The sequence below is a fragment of the Fukomys damarensis genome, unplaced genomic scaffold (assembly GCF_012274545.1).
Source record: "Fukomys damarensis isolate Sample0158 unplaced genomic scaffold, DMR_v1.0_HiC HiC_scaffold_5, whole genome shotgun sequence".
NCBI classification, from domain to species: Eukaryota; Metazoa; Chordata; class Mammalia; order Rodentia; family Bathyergidae; genus Fukomys; species Fukomys damarensis.
In genome coordinates this window covers 53,495,468-53,519,703 of record NW_022900917.1, presented here as the reverse complement: position 1 = coordinate 53,519,703, position 24,236 = coordinate 53,495,468, and positions in this window count along the sequence as shown.

Here is a 24,236-nt window from a genome sequence, read left to right as displayed (position 1 = left end):
TCTGATTGTAGAATCAACAACAAAACAAAACAAAACAAAACAAAAAACAGAGCAATGACAAATACTATGCAAAATATTTTCAAAATGTTTTGTATTCATTTTAAGAAGTCATGTAAGGTCTAAGAAGGAGAAAAAATCTGAAGGATTATTTTGATTAACTTCAGTTTGTAATATGGCCTTTTCTGTCTATGATGAATTGCATGTTTTTGTTTACACAGCTATAATAAAATTCACTTAATTATGAAATGGATTTTGTATTGATTGATAGACAAGGAAAGCTTTATTATCTAGAACTGTTTTAGTTAAAATTTTTGATAACCTCTTCGTCCTCTAGAGTTTTGGTTGTTTCATTTATTATTGAAGCCATAATCAAATGAGAAATTATACACTCTAACTGATGTAGAAATTCTTTTATATACCAGTGAAATCAAGTGTTTCGGATCCTTCCCTAAAGTTATCATGTCTGATTGGTAAAAAAATATAATTTTGAAAGGCCAGATGCAAGTATTCAAAGTACATATCTAAATTTAGCTTTTCCTACCCCCCCTACTATGATACTGGTGATTGAACCCCAGGCCAGGAAAATGCTGAACACTCTCTTCCACTGAGCTACACCCTAGTCCCTTATATTCTTTTCTTTGTGACACCCTTTGATTTTTTGGGTAAAACTTTCAATCTATCTATATATGTATATATATGTATTATATATATGTGTGTGTGTGTGTGTGTGTGTGTGTGTGTGTGTGTGTATTTATTTATTTTTAGGTGGGGGTTGAGACAGGGTCTCACGATGTAGTGAGATTGACCTGGAACTCACTATGTAGCTCAGGCTCGTCTCAAACTCACAGTGATCCTCCTGTCTCAGCCTCAAACTTTTAAAATATTAATGACAGGTAATTGTTGGGGGTTGGACTGTAATTAATGTACATAATGTGTGAGATCAATAATACTTTACAGAGTGAGGCTGGTTGTCCAATATAATACTTGGAACATTTGTTAGTGGCAGGAAGCATTAAAGAGAACTATTATGATAGAAAAATTGGTATCTCTTTTAATACTCTTTGTTTTCTAGATGTGTATCTTGTAGAAGTATATTATGATATATTCTTTATGGAAATTGTAGTGTTTGAGAAAGTCAAGGATACCTAAGTCAAGTTTCTCAAAAATCTTTCCATTGCAATTTTGTATCACTAAAGTTTCTTAGAATATTGAAATGTAAATTTGGTGGCCATTATTATTAGGGCAATATATATATATATATATATATATTTATTTATATTTATTTATTTATTTGTAATACCAGGGATCAAACTCAGGATCTTGTGCTTGCAAGGTAGGCAGAGGCACCACTGCGATAAACCCCTGGCCCTCCATATTTTTCTTTTTTTAAAAAAACACATTATCTTTTATTCTTTCTGACCTTGGAAGAACTTTCCATTTAATGAGCAGTTTATAAATATTTTTCATGTAATATGCCACATTTTCAATCATTGGAGAATATGAAATATAATCATTAGGTGGGAAGATAATATATACACTATTAATTTTCTTTTCTGTAACAGAGCTTTAACTTTTTGGTAAGAAAATAATTTTAATTAAACCAGAAAATTTACAAATTAGTATTAGTATTTATAAATCAGTTTAAAGCAACTAAACATATTTCACTTGCAAATGAGTAAGTGGTCATTAGAGTAGGGTCCTCGGCTTTGTCCTACTTTTGAAGTTTTCCTCTAGTTACAGAAATATTTGGTTACTTAACTGTATCTTGGGGAATATTTTTCTCCCCAGGCTTTTGAAAATTCAAGCCAATTTACATTTAGTTGGGAGGATAAGTTATGGTGTTCTACAGTAGGATCATTTTTTTTTTTTTTTTTTCCTTTGGTACCAGGGATCGAACTCAGGTCCTTGCACTTGTGAGGCAGGCCACTGAAGCACTGAGCTAAATCCCTGGCCCTGGATCATTGTAATTAACAGTAATGTATTGAATATTTCCAAATAGCTGGAAGAAAGGAGTTTGAATGTTTTCATGAAAAAGAATGGTATATATCTGAGGTGGAAGGAATTCTAATTACTCTGATTTGATCATTATACATGATATATATATATATATATGATATATATATATATATTGAAATGCCACATTTTACCTCATAAATATAAATATTTTTGTCATTAAATATAAAAATGGTGTCAAGTTCATTGAGCAATATTTATATACCTATTTATACATTTATTTGTTTATAAATATTTATATAGTGAAGTTTCCCTGTTTAGGCACTCTATTTCATCAGTTTTATTGACAAACGTATATGCACTTACATAAATAATATATAAAGATGTAGAACATTCTTATCACTTCAATAAACTCCCTCTCCCTTTGTTTTAGCCACTTCCTCCGACACCCATCTCCTGGAAATCACTGGTCTAATTGTTATTCCATAGTTTACCTTTCCCAGAATGTTGTAGGGATGAACTCATGTAAGATGTAGCTTTTTGAATTTGACTACCCTCTCTTAGTGATGCTTTTGAGATTTACCTAGACTGTGGCATAAATTGCTGAATAGTGTTGTATAGTTGTACTATAGTTGGTTTATCTGCTCACTAGTGATGAATATTTTAGTTATTTCTCTTTTCTTGGTAATTTTGAATAAATCTTCCACAAATGATTATCAGCAGGTGTTTTTATATCTTTTAAAAAGTAAAACGTGCATTAATTTTGCTTCCAAATTTTTGATACTCAACAATGTATTTTTCCAGTTTAACAATGGGACCTACTGCTTTATATTTAGAGGCATTTTACATAAATACATATTCTCCAAGTGTCATATTACTCCTTTTTATTTCTCACATTTTATCTTTGTGTTGAATTTTCGATCAATAACTCTGAGTCACTTTCCAACATACCGATTTGCCTTTTTTCCCTTTATTGGTACATTTTAGCTATACAGTAGTTACATTCATCATTGGGAATTTGTACCTTTATATGATGTATCTTGGTTCTTATTTTTTCCCCATTCCCCTGCCCTCCCTTCACCTCCTCCACCTTTCCCTATTTACAAAGACTTTTTTTCCATGTTTTCTTTTTCCTTTTCCCTTCTTACCTTTCCTCTATCTGTCCCACTTCCCCTACACCTTTAGACCTTTTTTCCTATTATACAATATCAATTATACATTTTGATCCTTTTTTCCACTTTTAGTTTATCATACCAGAGAAATTATTATTTACATCTGAGCAACATATCAATTTTCTATTTCATCTATTTCTTATCTATCACAGCCTATCCCTGAGTTTTTATGTTAAAGATTATATAATTTTTAATTTTTCAATTTGAAAACATCTGTTTGGTTCTTTTGAGAGACTCTTATTTCCAAATTGCTTTGCTTGGCTCTTAAAATGGTTTAGTAATTTATGTCTTCAATCATGTTAAACATAATTGTTTTGAATCTCTTACAAAGCATTTTCAATAAAGTTGAATTTTCTGGGCAGGTAAATTATATGTGAGATGAAATGCTTCTCTTTTTTGTGACCTGTTTCCTTATGTGTTCCTTAGATTTTTATTGTAAATGGATCTTTAACAGATGTATGTGGATGAGCTCACATGCACGTGTGTATGTGTTTTTTCTGTGGGAGTGCTTTAGGTTAGAAAGTAACATTATTGAGCAGTTCTTTAATAGTTTGTTGATGGATCCTGGGGTGAGGAGAGGGTAGGAATGGGGTATTAATGTTCCTGGAAGTGTTTATAATATTCATTTATTAGCTTAAAGTTTGCATGTCAGGAGGATAGTAAAATTTCAGGGTAGTACTTGGTGAAGGTCTACAGATGCCTTTGAATGTCTAACAACATTCAGAGTCAATATACATAGCATTCAATTTCTGAATATAATATTCTTTCTGATTTTCAAGGCTGGTAGGCAGATTTGTGTGTGTGTGTGTGTGTGTGTGTGTGTGTGTGTGTGTGTGTGTCTGCCTGTCTGTCTGACTGTCTTTCTGTCTATGAATGCAGGGAGGTCCTCTTTACAATAGGCAATCCACCACATTGCCAGAAATCCAGTTTCTTTGAAGATTCTGGTTTCTGATTAAGAGTATCTTTAGAAATTATGTAGTTTCTGGATTTATTTATTATTATTTTTGCTTAATGTTTTAGATCAACGGCTGAATTGTTTTACAGTGGTGGAAGATGAATCTTTCTATGTGAAGCTTACCGCTTTTATAAACTCCAAAGGAGATTTAAAAAAAAAAATCTGCCTTGCAGAAAATTGCATTTTCACCAGCTAATAAGTATCCATTCAATTTTCAATTTCCAATTTTAGTTAAATAATTGTGTAATTTAGTTTTCACATCATTATGTCCTTTTCTCATTGAATTATAATAAATTAAATGATTATGGGAATTTCCTTATTGTTGCATGATTTTTCTGTTATTTCATTTAAAAACTGATATAAATATCCTAACAGACTGCCTATTTTCTCCAATATGCATTTGTGCAGAGATGGGTGGAGAATAGAGCATTAATTCTTATTTGAGTGAGCACCTCCTGGATATGTGATTTCCTTCTAAGCCTGGAGTAATATGTGGGAGTATCTCAGTCTTCCTACGTGGTTATAGAGGACGGACTTCTAAATGGAAGACCCGTATTGTAAAAGGAGGCCACACATAATCCATCGCTGCAATGTTATAACAAAGCACATAAAAAAGTGGACAGCTGTGGAGGGATAGGAGACTGGCGAAGGCTCTTCAAGAGTCTGAGATAGATGCTAAAGAATCTGCAAGGACAAGAGAGAGTCTGTTCTATGGGGAAACAACCTCATCAAAATACAGACTGCATAGAATATGAGGGCTGAGCAGAGAGACTGAAATTCTCTCCACTTCAGCCACAGATATTAAATAATACCCAAGTAAGCAACTTCTACAAATAAAATAACTTAGATTCTCTTGAGGGTACCCACAAGGGGCTTTTACTGATGGGTGGGTGAATCAACAGTTACATTGTATTTGGTAAAACAAAACCAACAGGCAAACATACAGTTTTCTGACATTAACTCAGAAATATCTCCAACCACAACTTTTCATATTTTCTTACATGATCTTAGAATAAAGTCAATGTTTTCAACTCAAAGGGAAAAAGTTTCACCTCTGAGATAAAATCTAGTATTTTTTTGGAAATTAAATGTGAAAGACATCCAGACTGATTAAAAGGAAGATGGGACGTCATGGCAGAACTCATCATAAGGTTCTCTCAGTTCCTGTCTTCCTCTGAGTTTCTCATCTCAGAATGATTCTGCTGTTACTGGAATTTATTTTTTTTCCTAAATAAACTTAGTTATATTTAGTTATATTTGCATTTTAAAGGCAAACTTCATCTCGATGACTGAGGACACGTTCTCAATTTCAAGCGGACTCCAGAACAAGAGGTCTATGAGTTTCCCACCAAGGATTATTTTGACAGGACTTTCCTCGTTCCTTGCAGTGACCACCATTCACATTTCTGGATTTCACGCTGAAGCTAGTGGAAGTTCTGCATTTAGCTGTGTCTTCTTATGAGTCTCATCCTTCCAAGGGAAGAGCAAATTGCTGGTAAGCTTTAGTACACGTGTTTAGAATCACTGATATTTGCATTGCTACAAGTAAAAGATGTATTATCCCTGTGTGAAAAAGATGGCTAGGAAAAGCTGTTTTGAGTTAAGCTTCTACCCTTTGATGTGTGCTTTCTATTGCTAGTCAAATGCTGCTTTAATTTTGTTTGTGGGAACTGAACCAGTCCCAAGCAAAAAGAAGCTCAGTGTCTGGATTGTGTTCTACACTTGGAGATCCTGGATGTCGAAGTCACCAGCAATCAGAGTTCCAGGAAGACGTCACCTGTTGGATTGAAGAAAACTCAGTAAGATGCTGCTACTTTTTTTTTTTCCTCGTGTTTTTGTAGAAAGAGCCTAATTAGCTAGTAAAATGTGTTTTGCATGGGAATTGAACAAAATTGTATTACTAATATGAGAAGCTAGTGGGAGCCATGGCAACTGTATGGCAAGGTTAAAAGCCTTTCCTTGTACCCAAATGGTCAGCTGGAAGCAAACTTCCACAGGTGAGCTTCTCACCTCTGTTACTGAATAACAAGTATTAACATTTCCATTCATGGCTCTTGGCTCTTACCCTGATTTTTCTGCTCATCTCCTTTGCAAATCTCTTCCTTTGTATTTTCCTTTTGTGGACCAAATGTCCTCACTTCTCTTCACACAGCTGCCCTTCTTACCAGCCAGTGTTACCTTAGTTTCACACATAAGAAATTCCTTCGTATTTACTTTTTAAAATTAAGTTTGCATATATTTTGGGTACACATTATAATCACATTCATCACTGGGAATTTGTACCTCTACACAACATTTTCTTGGTGCTTCTTTTTTCCCCATTCCCATTCCCTCCCTTCCACTTTTCCACACCTCCCTATTTACAAAATGTTATAAGTGGAGATGTTGATCCAACAATACATCTTGACTTAGTTTTCCAGTTTTGTTCTTCCTTTCCTTTATTCTTTTTTAAATCCTATTCTCCATTTGTCTGAAAGATTGATGTGCCCCAAATAAAAAATGGGCAGGAATTAATTTATTTGACATTTTTCTCCCTGTCTAGTTCCACAAATTCTTCAGTATGGAGACAGTTTGTTTTTCTTCAGCATTAGCATCTTGGTTTCTGCCATCTAGAAATGAGGAAAAAGGAAAAGATAAAATGGCCTAGCTAACTGTCGAAAATTGTAAAGACTGAGAAATCTAAGGCCTCCAAAGGAAAGTTGTGTTTTGTCACTAGTTGAGTCTGCAGAAGAGTTTCTCTGAAGTCACTGGGTTTTAATATGTCAAAAATAGTGTGGGCACAGAAACTGATACCATTAACCAGAAAGGAAACAGTTCTTTGTCCACTTTGACAGTCCAATTCTGGACTTCAAGGAAAGAGAAAAATGTAGTTGTATGTCCATTCCATTCTATTCCTACCCTCTAATAATCCTGAAGTAAGAGAGGATAGAAATAAGATGTCAGTTTTCAATGTTATTTTTGCATTCATTCATTCATTCACTCATTCATCATATGCTGAATGTATGATGTTTGTAGGACATATGTGTTCTTTGTAAAACTCAGTTCAGATTCAATCATTCAGTCATCAGACTGGATGACAAAATTACTGGGAAGATGCTTCCCATATGCTTCAAACAGTTTTGTAAATAATCGGTGCTAATTCCTGGTATCCTTGAGGCCACTGAGGGTGCTGGTGTTTTGGTCACTGTAGTCTTCCTGCTGCTTATAGCACCTCTGTATTGCCATCAACAAGGCTAGTGATCAAGCCTACAGACTGAACTAAGATCAACCTGGTGGTGTAGGCAACCACAGCTTTCTAGGTGGTGTAAGAGGACCAGCGGGAAACAGCAGTTGGAGTGATCATTTGTGGCTCAGAAGAGTAAGGAACAGCTAGAAGAAAGACAGATCCTGGGCTGACAAAGGCTGCTCGTGTCCATACATATTAGCCGTGCTGCCTACTTTCCCTTCTTTTTCTTGACTTTTTTTGGCAGGATTTCTTGATTCCCATCTTGGGCATTCTTTAGCACTCTCTTGGCTCATTTTTGATTCAGCCTCTGGTACTTAAATCATTCTTTCTAGTTTCTGAATGTATTCAGAAGTTAAATGTCTTAGATTCTTTTTTTGCATGCAGCTTGAGGTATTTGCAATTAACTTATAGCCTTGGCTATTATCTGGACAATACTAGGTCAGTCACATTATTAAGGTCTTTCTGTCCTGGAATTAACATTTAAAAATGATTTTGATATTGTTTAATAGTTAATGAACATGCTCAGTAAATGAGGTGTCTTCTTGAAGAATCTTCTGCCCTAAGTATCTGGAACCTCTGCAACAGGAGAGCTGCAATTCAGGTAGGGCAAAATGACTCCTAAGAGCCATTTTATATAACATGTACTATACTCTGAGAGTCCTCTGAGGCCAGCATTGCCAGAAAGAAAATCTTGGTTCAGCCTCTCCGTAATGACACAGATGAGGATACTGACATTCAGAGAAGAAAAGTGGCTTGCTCAAGGTTATATAGCTGTTTAGTGGGACAGGAGATACAGAATTCAGTGTCTAGTCTTCCAGCTGCAAACCCTTTCCTCTGTTCAGCTCACTCATGACCTTGAATCATTTTGCAGCCATGTACTGTTAGCAACTGTAATGACTGTTTAATGTATCCCCTTTACATGGGTGCCATGTGATCAGTGTCTACTGATTACATTTTCATTTTTGAAACCCTTCATTGCAGAACACTCAACTTCAACTATTAACAATATTTTTCTTTTTTGTTGGCCTTTTATCTATATGTTATTTGCTAATTATTTTAAAACACAAATCCTAGACTAAATTTCTTCTGTAAATATTTATTTATATTTACAACTGTTGAGAAATGTCATCATAATATTTAATATTAACAGTAATTTTAAATATCATTCAATCCTCAATCTGTATTTATTTTTCTCAGTGAAACAGGCTACATTTGCAATAGTTTCTTAGTTGTTTGTTTTTACATTAGAATCAACATAAGGAACCCGAATTACACTTTTTGCGCTATGCTGTATAAAGATATCTCTAAGATTTAACAATCCTTTGTAATGTTAATGGGTCAAAAGAATCAAATAAATTTTCTGTAGAATTTCCTATTTGTACATTGGATGATTAAATTCTTGAGGGGCTGCTAATCATATCTCCTTACTCCATATATTTTCTATGAACTGAAAAATGTATCCAGAGGCTCTACTTATTATACATTAAGGTTTCTGGCAAGAATATGTTATGTGTTGTTTGTACTTCTAAATTACATGGTATCAGATGGCATTGATTTCTAGTTATCCCACTTTTAGTGATATTTAAATTGTTTTTTGGAGGATTTAGATATTATGAATCTGATCCATTCATTGAAAATTCTCCATCTGCTTCCCACCAAAGAGTTTTAGCTATCACTGCTCAGATCAGTAACTTCTCAAGGATTATAAAATTATTTCCAATGCTATCATTTTTGTGTTTATTAATTGGAGCTTTTATGTGAAGAGCATTCCTTAATCCATTATTTGTGTACTCTAAAATAGAGGGCATGCAAGAAAGGCAGATGATCAGTGCCTTTATTTTTAGTTCTAAGAGTAACAAACTAATACACTAACAGCAATGTTGAATGAAATATTTTTGGCTTGGAATTTTAAGAACACATCTATTTACACCATTTGAAAAATTATATCTAATTAGTACATGTTTGCAGTACATGTAGTTTACAGTCATCTTGAGGAATGGTTACATGTATGTAATACAATTTGTTTCATGTTGGTCCCTTTCTCCTTCCCTCTCCACCCCGCCCTCCCTGCTCCAATACCCCTTTCCTCATTTTCATTCCTGTTAATATTAATTAACCTTAGCTCATGTTTATGACATATAATGTCTACATTCACTGAGGTAATTTGGTTCTTGTACATGGCTTATCTTTATTCTCCCTGTCTCCTTCAAACCATCCTTCATTAATCTCTTTGAACCTTGCCTTACTTAAATGAGAGGTACAACGTGGTATTTAAGTGTGTGTCTGGTTTATTTAACCCAACATTATGTTTTTCAGGTACATCTATTTTCCTGCAAATGTCTCTAATTTCCTTTTTTATAGCCTAGTAGCATTCCATTATGTGTATAAATCACATTTTCTTTTTCCTATTATCTGTTGATACTGCATGGTGTTTCCAGGATTTAGCTCTTATGAACTGTGCTGCTATAAACATTGGCATGCATGTATTGCTGTAGTATGGTGTCTTAAGATTTTTGAGGAAGATACCTAGAAGAGAGCTGGATCATATGGGATTTCCAATTTCACTTTCTTGAGAAATTTCCATAGTAATACCCATAATGGTTTTACTAATTTACATTCCTACCAACAATGTAGAAGGGTTCATTTTGTAGCATAACCTTGACAATATTTGGTATTTTTTGATTTCTTGACAATTTCCATTCTTTCTAGAGTAAGATGGACTCAACATTGCTTTAACTTGCATTTTCCTAATGGGCAGAAGTGTTGTAACATTTTTTTGATATATTTTTTGGCCATTTGTACTTCTTCCTTTGTGAAGCATCTGTTGATTTCACGTGTCCATTTCTTGACTGGGTTTTTTATTTTAGTGAGTCTAATTTTTTAAGTTTTCTATGTATTCTAGAATAGGTGGTAAATTCTTCCTCATTCTGTAGGTTGTCTTTTCATTCTGCTAAGTGATTTTCTTTTTTTTTCTGTAAAGAAGCTTTTTAATTTGACATAATTCCATTTGTTGATTTCTTGGGCAGTTGTAGCTCTGTTTAGAAAGTCTTTCCCTACACTTATGGTTCCAAGGGTTTTATCTATTTTATCTTCCATTTGAGTCAATGTTTCTGTTTTAATGCTGAGATTTGTGATCCATTTTGATTTTAATTTAGCACATGGTGAGAGATATGGGTCTAGTTTCAATCTTCTGCACACAGTTATCAATTTTTCCGGCCCCACTTGTTGAATAGGGTATCTGTCCTCCAATGTATGTTTTAAGCCACTTTGTCAAGGATCAAATAGCTAAATGTGCCTGAGGACCTTTGTGTACTCTTAGTTCTGTTCCATTTATTCACATGCCTATTTTTGTTCCAGTGCCATCCCATTTTTAATCATTATTGCTTTGTAGTGTAGCTTGATGTCAGATATTGTGATGCCTCCCACTCTACTTTTTTTTCTCAAGATATTGCTTTTGCTAATCTGGATCTCTTCTCTACAGGTGAATTTTAGGATTTTTTTCTAGATCTGTAGAATATATTGTTGGTATGTTGATTGGGACTGCATTGACTCTGTGTAACAGTTTTGGGAGTAGGGCCATTTTGACAATGTTTACTCTGCCTATCTAGGATCAGTGGATATTTTTCCATTTTCTGATGTCCTCTTCAATTTAATAGTTCTTCAGAGTACTGTAGTTTTATTTGTATGAGTCTTTCACTTCCTTGGTTAGGTTAATTCCTTGGTATTTCATTTTCCTTGAGGCTACTGTGAATGATATTATTTTTATAATTTCCTTATTGAGTTCATTGATGGTGTACAAAAATGCTGAAGATCTTTGTATGTTGATCTTGTACCCTGCTGCATTGCTAAAATTAGTTTTTCTAAGAGTTTTTTTTTTTGAGGAGTTGAATCCTTATATGTAGCATATCATGTCATCTGCAAATAATTATGTGAGTTCTTCCTTTCTTATACATATCCCTTTTATCTCTTTCTCTTGCCTGATTGCTCTGGCTAATGTTTCAAGTACTAGGTTGAATAGAAGTGGTGATAGTGGGCATGAACATAGATGCAGAAATCCTCAGCCTGAGGATTAGTGAATAGAATGCACAGTACATCATCAAAAAGATAGTACATCATGACCAAGTAGGTTTCATCCCAGAGATATGGTGGTTCAACATATATAAATCAACAAATTTAACACATCGCATAAACAGAAGCAAGGTTAAAAAATACATGATCATTTCAGTATATGCAGAAAAAGCTTTTGAGAAGATCAACACCTTTTCTTGATAAAAGCACTGAAGAAAATAGGTATAGAAGGACCACACCTGAATTTGATAAAAGATATTTATGATAAGGCAACAGCTAACAAAATATTAAATGACAAAAACTAAAATCATTCCCTCTAAAAGCAGAGAAAAGACAAGGACACCCTCTATATCTGATTCTTTAATCTGATGCATTAATATTGGTGTTCACATTATCAATTGCAACAGGGAGCTCCTTCAAGTGAGTCCTGGGTCTGACACAACCACCTGTAGCTTCCCTGCCTTTAGGAATGTTAAGTGGTCTCAGATTCTTGGATATATGCTGCCTCAAACATGGGATTCACCTAAGGTCAATCTTTATTCTTTTGGGTGAGAACAATTCTTAGAGTGCCTTATTCATTTTATTCATTAAGTTTATTGGTACATTTTAGGAGTCCAGTATGATGATATTCATCTTTGGGAATTTGTACCTTTACATGATATATCTTGTTTCTTATTTTTTTCCCCAGAATGTCTTATTTTTATCAGTAGGGTCTGTAAACTAATTTTCATAAGGACATGGCTTTTAGCTTTTATAATTGTATATTGTTATCTTTATTTTTTTTTACATTGAAAGTCTATCTTGGTATCAGATGCTTGCCTAGCACATTCTCAACCCCATGTAGCATTCACTGCAGTGGAGCCTGGGAATTCCAAGATTCCTTGGGAACCGTGGCTCACTCATTTCCTCTTCTTGGTGCATAAAATTACACTGCACACAGAATAAACCCTAAAGTTTTTGTTGAATTGAACTGAGGTCCAAATACTTTTTGAAAAGTGTTGTTTTTTTAGTCTTAGAGAAGCAAATGGCCTGAAGTAAAAAAATCTGAGCTATCTTTTAGTATTCCCGTCCTATTCATCATGAGGGAGTCTGAGACCAAGAAGTTGAAGTGAGTTAAGAGGACTAATGGAAAGAAAGATACATAAAACATATAACCAAAAAGTAAAATCACATACACTGTAAATGGCTGAGTAGAGCTATGGTGGGGGGAGAAGTGGAGGGGGAAGTAACTTGTCTGTGATGAAGGCGTGAGGCAGCCTTTGTTTCCTTAGAAGGTAAAGAGAAAGGATGAGGTACCAGTGGTGGGAGAAAAGTGGGGCTCAGCCTTTGACCAATAAAATACCTGTGGCCTGTTTCTGCTTAGGACAATGCTGTCCTTTACCTCTCTATACACTGTATATTGGTCAAATTTGAGGAGAGAAGTGGCAGGAGCCTTACCTCCTTACCTTCCAGAGGCCTCCAGTGATTACCTGGAAAAGCAGCTGTCCAAGATGTTTGCTAGATGTTTGACCGAGTACCTATTTTTCAGACCTTAATATTACAAAAAAATCCTTTTTAGTTTATTTCTAGGATTTGGTTCTCTGTTCTTGCTGAAAAATGTAATATTTATGAAAAAACTTTACAGAAGACGAAGTTTCTTTGGCTTTTTTCTCTGGAAAGTAATGTGGTATTTTATAAAATTCTATTGGACTCATCCAAACACATATCCTTGGAATTACAATTAACTCAGCCTAGCATAACTTAAGAAATACCTGTTGAGTATTTATCTTTAACACTTTTATAGTAGTCTACTATTATTATGAGCAGTTAGAAATTATAACCTATAAATTAATAAAGATGTCAAGGAATATATTTTATGTGCTGCTAGGATCATTTCTCTCCTGTTTGGGAAATAATTCAGTCAAAATAAACCATGATATTGTGTCTATCTTTGGACAAGCACTGGTGTGGTTTCAGTTTGCTGTTTTTCTGTGGGGCATCCTGTCAAACAGCAGTATATAAAACATTTACTCAGATTTTACCTTTATTTTTGATATAAGCATGAACATCTCTTTTCCAGAAACCCTGTCTGCAGCCAGTGCCAATTTTCCTATGCACTGTATTTCTTTTAAACAAAAGATAAAACGGTATTATTTTTATCATTAAAAACTTTACAAGGAAATATATTTAACACATTATACAGAGAAATTGATGTAGCATCTATGGATAAAAGCTATGAGCAGATCCCTAAAAATCTCACTTGAAAGAAGAGTAGAAAGAGGCCAAAACCATTAGGACTTTTCCTTCTTAACTCGTGTATTTCTTGATTTCACAGACTTCCCAGTTGAGACCTTCCTCATCCCTGTTTCAGTGACAGCCACCTGTAGGCCAACCTTTATAGAATTATTAAATTGTAAAGTTTGTACTCTCTCTTGTTTTAACTCAAATAGAACTACACCAATTTTTACAGCAGCATTCTCAAGCACTATCCATTTCAATGAAGACTAATAAGAAAATAAGAATAGGAAATGAAAATCATAGATACTTCTCAACAAAGGTTAAAATAACTAACTGAAAGAAAGACTCATTTTAGCTTTATAAAAACCAACCTAGCTCCGTACAAGTGAGTTGAATGCAGAAAATTCCAAAAGGAATCTTTTTTTTTTTCTTTTTGGTTTTTTAAGACAGGGTCTCACTATGTAATTGAGGCTGACCCAGAACTCACTATATATAGCCCAGGCTGGTCTTGAACTCACTGCCATCCTCCTGCATCAGTCTCCTGAGTGCTGGAATCACAGGAGAGGGCCACCACGCTTGGCTTCAAAAGGAATTTTGACTATGAGTTCCAAAGGAAGTTTGTCTCACATATATCCTGTTCAGGTGGCTAATGGTGAAAGAAGTGTAATGTTACTGCTCATCTGTGAAGGTAATAGGGAATCGAGAAATTATGTGGTGGATGGTGCCATGTAGCTCTGTGAACTGCTTTGCTGCATTTTCCTCAGAGTGTGACAACATTTTTAGTGTAACTGTGTTTTGCCCCTTGCTGCACAAAAGCTCTGGAAATGAATTTTTGATGGTTGAGAAAGGGCCCCATGAGAAAATTGAGGCAAGATTTTAAAACATGATATGAATAGTTCTTAAAATACACCTTAAAAATGAAATTGTGTTTTGAAGGAAGGATTTGTTTGGGCTTATCTCATCACAGGACTGTCTGAGATTTTACCCCCAGTGGAAAAGCAAAACGGTTTTCTTTGGAGCCCCTCCTTCAGCCTGCCTGTAGTCATCCATCCGAGACTGCAGTCTGCCTACAGTTTCCAATCACAGACTACTTCTCACTGCTGCTGTGGGGTAAAGGCCCACGATGGTATGTGGAAGAAAATAAACATCCCTTAGAATAGGCTGTGATGGCAAACCTGGTGAGTGGGATCTATCAAAAGCAGACTTGGGTGATGATCAGGGAGTAAATAAAACATTTATTCTTGGCTGCTGAGAGTGCTGCCAGCCAGCGAGGATGTGTTTTCATTTCATGGTTACAGTGAGCTTAAATACATCTAAGACCCAAAGGGAAGGCAAGTTGAAAGGCTTCAAAGTTGAAAGCAGAAGAAATTCTAAAGTTATAAACACATTTAGTTGGGAATTATCAGTGTATCACATTGTAGGGCATTTTATTTTCAAGTTCTCCTTTACATCATATAAAAGTCCTGCTTTCTCTTTCTTGTTCTTAAACAAAAGACCAGACCCTGGACAGTAGTTCTGGAGGAGTCCCAAGAGGCCTGGGACTCTTCCTGTGCTGCCAGCTTGCTAGTGGCCACTGCGATGCCACACTTGTCAGTCCAATTTGGCCATGCCACCTAATGGGCATCACATTGTCCTGGACTGCTTTCCCAAGAACTATTTTAATGACTGTGAATACTATTATGCAAGGCCCAACACCTGATCTTCTATTAACGGACTTGGCTGCTTTGCTTTTAAATGTCCCTAACAGCCGATTACTCTGCAAATCTCTGATTAAAGTGTATCAGATTGAATTATATATAGATGTGCATATTTCAGGAAACTCTCCATGTTCCACATCTGTCCAGATAAGGTAAGCTGTTCATGTGTAGAATATTTCCCTTTCCTTTTCTCTTTGTCTCATTTCAGAGTATTTACAATGTCTCAACTCTTGTAACAGGGGAGGGCCTCGTCGGTTAGGTCTCAACCTTTTGAGTGGTAGTAAGAAATAAAACCTCTATAAGATTGCCTTACAATGGCACCCACAGAGTCAGGTGTGGGAGAATGCAAGAAGTCTGTGTGTACACTGGGGATCTGAAAGATCCTGTAGGAGGCTTGGAGCTCACTGTAGTGTGCTGTGCAAATCTGTATCAAAGGGTCTGTGCTGGAAGGCTGACGATGACATCAATGTGAAGGCCAAGACTGGAGCTGCTCCAAAGAAACAGAAGCAAGCCTTCCTTTCATTTCCCATGTTTACCATTCTGCGACAATGCTTCACAATCTCCACAACTGTCTGGCGGCAATCTTACCCTGAACCATGCTGACCAGTCTGGTTGGGTGTTTCTTACTCACATCAACACAATCAGTCAACTGTCACACATTTAATATACTGCAGCTGCTAGAACAGAAAGGTAATAGTAGCATATTATTAAATATTTCTACTTTTATCAATCTACTAGAAGAGTAAATTTCAATTGACATTTTTTATGAGCAAGGTGAAGTATCTTTTATTTTTAAGGAGAATTTAAATTTGTTTTCCATTAATAATGCTGCTTCTTGCCCAATTTTCTATTAGGTTTTTGATCTTTTTTTCTTCACTTTAATGTGTTCATGGCATAAAAATGATATTAGTTTTTTGTATTTGTGGTATATGTGAGAAATATAATTTCATTCTTTGTCATTTATCTTATTGTACTGAAAATCTGGTTTAATTTCATATAACTAAATTTAATTGGCATTTCCCCGTCATTATTTCTGTGTTTTGGATCATGATTATACATTTCCAGGTAATGAAGAATTTCATTCCTGTGTTTGTCTCAAAATTATGTAGTTTATTTTTTATATTTACATTTTCAATCTGTTTTGAACTTGATGTCTATTACTCTATTATAAGCAATAGACCTTATTTTATCATCTTTCTTAACACTATTTAGTTATTCCAATATCACTTGGTAAGAAACCCATCTTTGAGACTGGAGATGCAGTTTAGTGATAGAGCACATTCTTTTTTTTTTGGTACCAGGGATTGAACTTGGGTCCTTGCGCTTGCGAGGCAGGTGCTAGAAACCCTGAGCTAAATCCCCAGCCAAGAGCACATTCTTAGTATGCACAAAGCCTAGCCTTACAAGAAAGATGAAATAAATACTAAATAAATAATCCATCTATTCCCTACTGATTTGAGATTCTACCTTTCTCATACACTAAATACCCACACACAACTATGTCTATTTCTGGATTTTCCATTTTCTTCTCTTTCCCTATATAATGTTGAACCAAAATTATATTCTTTTCAATTATATAGACTTTATCATTTATGCAGTCACATTATCACAAAGTCACTTATTGTTGAAAATGTTTGCTTACATCTTCTGGCCTACTATGTTCTTTTTATGGGGTTTCTATATTTTCTCTTGCTTGTTTTTCCAAGTAAACCTTATAGCTACCTGACTACCTATAGGAAAAAAAAAAGGTCGCTGATACTTTACTGAGATGAAACTAAGCATAGAAATCAACTTCAGGAGAACTAAAATCTTTATAATGTCGAATATTTTATTTCTTTATTTTACCAGAGTATGCTGAATATCTTTCAGTAAACTTTGTAGTTTTTGATATGATTTTTATGTAGGTTTTATATATTTCTTAATCTTATTAAAGTTATGTCGAATGACTTTTTTATAAATGTAAATAGGATCTTCTTTCCATTATATCTTAAACAGATTTTTCTTTGATATGTGAGAGCTATTTCAAAGGTATCATTTTAATACTACTGTGATAAATTATCTTATTGTCGACTTTTAAAATAAGGGATGTAACAGATGTCTAATATTATATGTGAGTACCCTTTTAAAACTGTTATGTCACTAATTGCTTTCTTGTGTCAAATAACCTGTATAATATTCCATAGAAGTTCCACTGCAATTTAAAAAGCTATAAAGAAGGGCCAGGGATTTACCTCAGTGGTTCTGCCACCTACCTCAAAAGTACAAGGACACGAGTTCAATTCCCGGTACCAAAAAAAAAAAAAAAAAAAAAAAAAAGGATAAAAAGCTATAAAGAAGGGCCAGGGATTTACCTCAGTGGTTCTGCCACCTACCTCAAAAGTACAAGGACACGAGTTCAATTCCCGGTACCAAAAAAAAAAAAAAAAAGGATAAAAAGCTATAAAGAAGGGCCAGGGATTTACCTCAGTGGTTCTGCCACCTACCTCAAAAGTACAAGGACACGAGTTCAATTCCCGGTACCAAAAAAAAAAAAAAAAAAAGATAAAAAGCTATAAAGAATAAAGTTGATGGAGTGACTATTCACTCTTTCTAGAAGCAAGGAAAAGATGAGAGAAAGAATAAATAGAAAGCCCAATGTTGAGTATGAGAGAGGTGAAGAGAATCTGAGAAGCTGTATAATTTATAGTTAGGAATTCAAATCTTGGAATGTTTCAGACCCTGGATTATTTATTTATCTACCTTTAATTGCCAACATTTGAATTCTTCAATTTTGAAGAGGCTTCTGAGATAATTGTTCCATTAATTAACAAAGATCCATCATTTTGAGAAATATTTCATCTGAGTGAATGCTTCTTTGGCCAACATAAAGTAAAAAAAAATGAGTGAAGGCCTAACTTACGTGAGAAGGCTTTGTTCTCATACCAGCTACTTGTCATTTCCCTAACATCCTCCATATATTACCTAGAGCTTATAAGGTGCTACCAGGTCTGGTGTTAAGTGTTTTATCTTTTTGATTTCACAACGTACTCCAAACAGAGGTCTGGAGATGTCAGGAAACTTTTTCAAAACTATAAATCTCCTAAGAGTAATAGCTGTTTCCCATGGCCCACTACTCCTGACCATGGCCCTGGGGTACATGTAAACACCCATAGTATCTTTAAGTGAGATCTTCTTGGGTTTTTAGGTTTGATGACTGCTCCAGATAATCACCAGTTATCTCTGAGTGATCATTGGAACTAGCGTTATTAAGTGTTCAGTCAAGTTTATGAAGCTGTGTGGCCACAAGGCTCTATCACATCTGCTGAACACAGAGAACAACTCCAGTCTGTTACCCTGACAAATTGCATTTCAATCCCATGAGGAAGAAACTCAAATTGAGAAACCATCTACATTTTTGCTGCTTTTCTACATCTCTGGCTTTATTGTAGTCACTTCTTGAAACTTTCAACAGAAGACAGAATAGCAATAGCTGTTTTAAGGTTTTTCTCTTTGTTTCCACCTGAATCATTCAGCATAAAGTTTAGAAAATTAAAAAAGAAAAACTCAAGAATGAGCTGTTGCCTTTTTTAGAGAATGAATTTCACCTCCCATGCCTTTTATAGTCTCTTCATATTAGAATAAGGGTTTTTAAATGCTCTTTCTGCTTTTATGAAAATGTTTTGTGATTTTTCAAAGTGTTATGCATAAAGACAATAAGAAAGTTAAAAGGAAATCTTTTTTCTTTCATAACCAAGTATTCAGTGATGTGTCAAATCCTGATATACCTAATTTGTCTTCTTTCAACTTGACTTTTGGATTTCCTGATTCCAATTTTTCAAAAGTTGACAGACATCATGTTATTGTCACTAATTCCTCCCACGCAGCACTGAGAGGTTCCTTATTCTGAGGAAGAAATTTTCATCTCCCCTCTTCCCTTTCACTGGTACAGCTTAAGATAGTGAGGAGAGTGGTGGAGATCTTTTGTATGAGCTCCAACACCAGCTGGCATTTTGATGGGGCCATACTGAGGCCTGTTCTAGAAAGCTTCAGCTATTGTCTTCATTTTCTTCGGCTCGCCATCTTCATGGCCTGTTTGCGATTAAAGGAGAGAGCATAAAAAGTTATTTGCCGCACCCAAAAGTAGGAAGGCACTGAGTTGGCATGGAGGTACTGGAAAATACCTGTTCACATCTATTTACTCAAGTGAGAGCTTCTAAAATTGACAGATAGGATCTAGCTTTATCTACTGAACAGGCCAGTAGCATCAGTCCCATCCCAGGCCATCACATACTTACCTGAAGCTTTTCAGTCTTCCCTTTTATGTTCAGGATACAATGTTTTCTATGGATCATTCAAACATGACATTTGGCTGGCTTATCAAAACCTACTTGGTAAGTAATTTAGTCAAATTTAGGTCCCATCACTGTGCTGAGAAGGCCAACTGCCTGCTCAGTCCACTTCTGATAATACTAGCCTGAGGAAAATTAAAAAATTTGGATGAGTAATATTGGAATTTTTGGAAAGGCTTTTGTTTGTTCATGGTTCAAACCTGGCACAGGAAGTGCCAGCCAGGTGGCGTAGCTTTGCAGTGGGGATGCATCCAGGTGTCCTGGGACCGGATGTTCACATAGCTTGGTGAAATTTCACTAAGCAAAAAAGTACAAACTTTACTCACTTTTTATGATTTATAAAATATAGGCTTATGTGAACACATTTCTAGGCTCTTTAAGAGGAGCCAAAGGTTAAGTGTTACTGGATTTTGTTCAAATTTACTCTGCCTAGAGGTAGCTCAGTTATCTTTTTCCTCCATATGGAGTTTGTGGTTGTGCAATAGGATAGGTCACTTCTCTGTGTCCTAGTTTTCCCAATTATCAGGAAGCAGGAACATTTGTCCTAGTACCCTCAGAGAAGCCATATGGACCAAATTAAATCATACATAATAATTATATTTTAAAATACAAAGCATTATATGAATATGACAATTATATGTTGTCAAGAATAGCTAGGTGTCTGCTCGGGCAATGGGGTTCAGAAACGGTTACTTGAACATGTCACTCACACTGAGTTTTGTGCCATTTCTGCTTGGTTTTGGTTGTTAATTTTTTTCCATTGTTTATTGGTATATTGTAGGTATACAATACAGTTATATTCATCATTGGGAACTTGTACCTTTACATGATGTATCTTGGTTCATATTTTTTCCCCATTCTCCTTTCAACCCCTCCACCCTTCCCTATTTACAAAGACTTTGTTGCCATTTTTTCGCTTTTCTCATATTTTTTCTTTTCCTTTCTTACCTTCTCCCTATCCCTCCCACTCCCCCTACTCCTTTAGATACTTCCTTCCTATTACAATATCAATTAAATGCTTTGATCCATTTTGACACTTTTAATTTTCCATACCAGAGAAGCTATTTGATACTTTCATGTGTGTCCTATTAATTTTACTTAAGAGTATGGTCTCAATGTGCATCCACTTAGCTATAAATGTCTCATTTTTCATTCTTTATGGCTAATAAAATCTCACATCTCCTTTATCTGGTCTCCAATTGATGGGCAATTGGGCTGTTTCCAAGTTTTAGCTATTACAAACTATGCTGCTATAAACATGGGTGAGCATATATCATTATGGTATGATTTTTAAAATTCTTTGGGGAAGATACCCAGTAGGGGAATAGCTGGGTCAAATGGAACTTCTAGTCCTAGTTGTTTGAGGTATCTCCATATTGTAGTTGCAGCAGTCTGCACTCCCACCAAAAACAAAGAAGGGTTCCATTCACATCACAGCCCCACCAGCTTTTGTTACTGTTTGATTTCTTTTTGTTTGTTTGCTTTTGAGACAGGGTCTCACTATGTAGTTGAGACTGACCTGGAACTCACTATGTAGCCCAGGCTGGTCTTGAACTCACAGTGATCCTCCTGCCTCAGCCTCCCGAGTGCTGGGATTACAGGCATGCACCACCATGCCCGGCTTGATTTCTTGGTAGTACCTTTCTTTCTGGGGTAAGGTGGAATCTGCGTCTCACCAATGACCAGTGATGGTAAACATTTTTTCATGTATTTATTTGATGCTTTTACTTCTTTGTCTAAGAAATGTCTGTTCAATTCAGATGCCCATTTTTGATTGGGCCTTTGTATTTGAGGAGTCTGATTTTTTTTAACGTCTTTATATATTCTAGATAGTAGTCCATTGTCTGAGGAGTAGATGGTAAAAGTTTTTCCCCACATTGTAAGTTGTCTCTTAGTTCTGTTGATGCTTTCTTTTGCAGTGCAGATGCTTTTTAATAAGATGAGATCCCAGTTGTTGATTCTTTGTGCTAGTTCCTGGGCTATTGAGGATTTGTCCATAAAGTCTTATTCTCTGCCAATGCCTTCTACCTAACTTACCCTCCAACAATTTTAGTTTTGATGTTTTAATGTTTAGAGTTTTGATCCATTTCTATTTTAGTTTAGTGCATGGTGAAAGACATAGGTTTAGTTTTAATCTCTGGAAAGATGAAATCCAATTTTTCAACACCATTTATTAAAGAGGCTATCTTTCCTCCAGTGAGGATGGTTGGCTTCTTTGTGAATCATGAGGTGGCTGAGTATGTCTGGAGCTCTTTCTGCATCTTGTAATCTATTCCACTGATCCTCAGGTCTGTTTCTTTGCCACTACCATGCTGTGTTTATCACAGTAGCTTTGTACTATAGCTTTAAGTTGGCAATTGCTACACCCCCATGTCATGTCTCTGCCTCCTAGAATGGCTTTTGATATTCTAGGTCTCTTCTGATTACAAGTGAATTTTTGGATTGTTTTCTCTAGCTCAGTGAAAAATACTGTTGGGATTTCAATTGGGATTGCATTGAATCTGTATAGCAGTTTGTGAAGTATGGCCATTTTTATTATGTTGATTCTTCCTACCCACGAGCAAAGGATGCCTTTCCATTTTCTTATATCCTTTTTGATTTATTTTTTAGAGTGCTGTAGTTCTCAATTTGAAGGTCTTTTGCTTCCTTCATTAGACTGATTCCTAGATATTTCATTTTTTTTGGATGCTATTGTGAGAGGGATTGTTTCCCTAATTTCCTTCTCAATGAGTCTGTTATTTCTGTACAAGAAGGCTACTGATTTATTAGTGTTGACCTTGTATCCAGCTACTTTACTGAATCTGTCGATCACATGTAGAAGTCTTTGGCAGAGTTTTTTATGGTCTTCTATATAAAGTATCATATTGTCAACAAATAATGACAGTTTAAATTCTTCCTTTGCTATTTTTTTCTTTTATTTATTTCCCTTGTCTAATTGCTGTGGCTAATGTTTCCAAAACTATACTGAACAGGAGTGAGGATAGTGGACATCTTTGTCTTGTTCCTGATTTTAGTGTGAAGGTTTTCAGTTTTTGACCAGTTAGTATGATATTGGCTGCTGGTTTTCATAGCTATACTTTATCAGGTTGAAATAAAGACTGTCTATTCCAATTTTCTGTGGGTTTTTTTTTATCATGAATGGATACTGAATTTTGTCAGATGCTTTTTCTGCATCTATTGAGAAGATCATATGGTTTTTGTCCCTGGCTCTGTTAATATAGTGCATTTATTGATTTATGTATGTTGAACCATCCTTGTATCCCTGGAATAAATCCAACTTGGTAAGCGTGTAGTGTATGATTGCCTTGGTGACCCTCAGTATTCTGTTTGCCAGTATCTTGTTGAGGATTTTTGCATCTATGTGCATTAGGGAGAGTGGCCTGCAGTTCTCTTTTTTGTTGGGTCTTTCCCTGGTTTTATATTCAAAGTAATACTTGCTTCCAGGAATAAATTTGGAAGTATTGCTTCCCTTTCAATTTCACTGAAAAGTTTGAAGAGTAGCCATAGTTCTTCTCTAAATGTCTTGTAGAATTCAGCAGTGAAGCCACCAGGACCTGGGCTTTTCTTTTTTGGTTAATTTAATCTTTAATTATGTTTTCAAGTATACTGATTGCAATTGGGGGGTTTAGAATTTTTATATCTTTGTTCAACTTTGGTAATTCATATGTATCTAGAAGTCTGTCTATTTCTTCTGTATTTTCCATTTCATTAGAATACAGGTTCTTGAAGTAGATATTAATGACCCTCTGGGTTTCTGCTGAATCTGTTGTGACTTCACCTTTTAAATTCCTAATTATGTAAATTTGAGAATTTTCTTTCCTTTTTTGATGAGGTTGGCTAAGGACTTATTAATTTTATTTATTCTTCAAAAAAACCAACTCTGATTTGTTGATTTTTTTTTGTATTGTTCTCGTAGTCTCCATTGTATTGGTTTCTGATCTGATATCCATAATTTCTTCCTTTGTATGAGCTTTTGGTTTTCTTGCTCTTCTTTTTCTAGGAGCTAAGGTTAAGCATGAGGCTGTTTATTTGAGCTTGTTCTGTTTTCCTACTATTGGCATTTATTGCTATGTGTTTCCCTCATAGAACTGCTTTCATTATGTCCCATAGATTCCTGTATGTTGTATTGGCATGATCATTTAATTGTAGAAACTGTCTAATTCCTTCTTTAATTTCTTCTGCAACCCAGTGGTTGTACAGCAGGGTGGCATTTAATTTCCATGTGTTTGTGAAGTTCTTGTGGTTTCTTATGCTACTGATCTCCAATTTAATTACACTATGGTCTGATAATATACAGGGGATCACTTCAATTCCTTTGCATTTATTTAAACATGTTGTATGAACTAGTATATGGTCTATTTTGAAGAATGACCTATGTGCAGCCAAAAAGAATGTATATTCTGGTTTTGTGAGGTGGAACACTCTGTAAATGTCTATTAAGTCCATTTGTTCAAAAGTTTGGTTCAGTTCTAGTATTTTGTTGTTGATTTTTTGTTGAGATTATGTGTCTATTTGTTATAGTTGGGTATTGAGGTCCCCCACTACAACTGCATTAGTGCTTATGTGGTTTTTCATGTTCCTTAATATTTGTTTTGTATAGTTGGGGGCCTTCGTATTTGG